The 1,706-nt window shown below is 37.0% G+C and overlaps 1 non-coding gene across 1 annotated transcript; it reads right to left on the minus strand.

The window, feature by feature from the left end:
* Positions 1 to 618: 618 nt before the first annotated feature.
* LOC139856282 (small nucleolar RNA R71) lies at positions 619 to 725 on the minus strand. Its single transcript, XR_011761774.1, has one exon. It is a non-coding gene; the product is annotated as a small nucleolar RNA R71 (small nucleolar RNA).
* Between the last annotated feature and the right edge of the window lie 981 nt (positions 726 to 1,706).

A 1,706-nucleotide genomic window follows, 5' to 3' on the forward strand; every position in this document is an offset into this window, starting at 1 on the left:
GATTTTTCTTTAGAATCGTCATCTAGTCGACCAAGTACTCCAATTCACATTTTCGATAATCCATTTTTTGAACCCGACCTCACAATTGAGAATCCAGAGGATATTCAGGGACAATTCAGAGATCCTGAACCACTAATCATTCCTCCTGAACCACAAATCACTCATCCAGAGATTGTCGAAGAAGAAACCATTAGATCAGAATTCTCTAGTGATTCAGATTCAACAAACTCAATCATGAAAAATCTGGAACCTCTAAGTATGGAAGACCGAATGAGAGCTAAACGCACTGGCCAAGGTCATGCAATTACTCAACCAGACATTAATGCGCCAGATTATGAAATTAAAGGACAACTCCTACACATGGTAACTAATCAATGCCAATTTAGTGGTGCGCCGAAGGAAGATCCAAACGAACATCTTCGTACCTTTAATAGGATCTGCACTCTATTTAAAATCCGAGAAGTGGAGGATGAACAGATATATCTCATGTTATTTCCCTGGACTTTAAAGGGAGAAGCCAAAGATTGGTTAGAATCGTTACCTGAAGGGGCGATTGATACATGGGATGTCTTAGTTGAAAATTTTCTTAAACAATTCTTTCCGGCATCTAAAGCCGTGAGACTTCAAGGAGAAATTGTTACGTTTACACAAAAGCCAAATGAAACTTTATATGAAGCGTGGACAAGATTTGGAAAGTTGTTGATAGGATGTCCGCAACATGGTTTAGACACTTATCAAATAGTACAAATATTCTACCAAGGATGCGACATCACAACAAGAAAAGACATCGACATAGCAGCTGGTGGTTCCATTATGAAGAAAACCGCAACTGAAGCTTACAAAATTATTGATAACACTGCTTCCCACTCACATGAGTGGCATCAAGAAAAAGATATCGTTAGATCATCTAAAGCGGCTAGAGCCGATTCTAGCCATGACTTTGATTCCATTTCTGCAAAGATAGATGCTGTCGAAAGACGAATGGAAAAGATGACTAAGGATATTCACTCAATACGAATTAGTTGTGAGCAGTGTGGAGGACCACATTTAACAAAAGATTATCTCAGTATTGAACAAACAATGGAACAAAGAGATAATGTTTCATACATGAACCAATGGCCTGGAAATAATTATCAGAATAATTATCAAACGCCAAGACCAAACTACAATCAAAATCAGAATTATAAACGAAATGTTCCATACAACAACCAATAAGGTCCTAGCAATCAACAAGTATCCAATAATACTTACAATCAGCAAAGACCTATTTTTCCAAATAAACAACCACAAACCGATGATAAAAAGCCAAATTTAGAAGACATGATGTCAAAGCTAGTTGAATCTCAAACTCAATTTTTCACATCTCAGAAACAAATCAATGAACAAAATGCTCAAGCATTTAGAAATCAACAAGTTTCTATTCAAAATCTGGAACAAGAAGTGAGCAACCTAGCAATGTTGATAGGTGAAAGAAAACCGGGAAGTCTACCTAGCGATACAAATACTAACCCCCGGAATGAAACAGCTAAAGCTATTACCACAAAAAGTGGTATCACACTTAAACCACCTGAAATACCTGTAATTTTTGATGACTCTATTCCTACTCCACAACCTGAGCAAGATAAGGAAAAAGAACCGGTAGTTGAAAAGGTTAATGAAGATAACACAGTTAAGGCTAAACCTTATGTTAAACTATACCAACCACC

The sequence above is a fragment of the Rutidosis leptorrhynchoides genome, chromosome 6 (genome assembly GCF_046630445.1).
Source record: "Rutidosis leptorrhynchoides isolate AG116_Rl617_1_P2 chromosome 6, CSIRO_AGI_Rlap_v1, whole genome shotgun sequence".
NCBI lineage: Eukaryota > Viridiplantae > Streptophyta > Magnoliopsida > Asterales > Asteraceae > Rutidosis > Rutidosis leptorrhynchoides.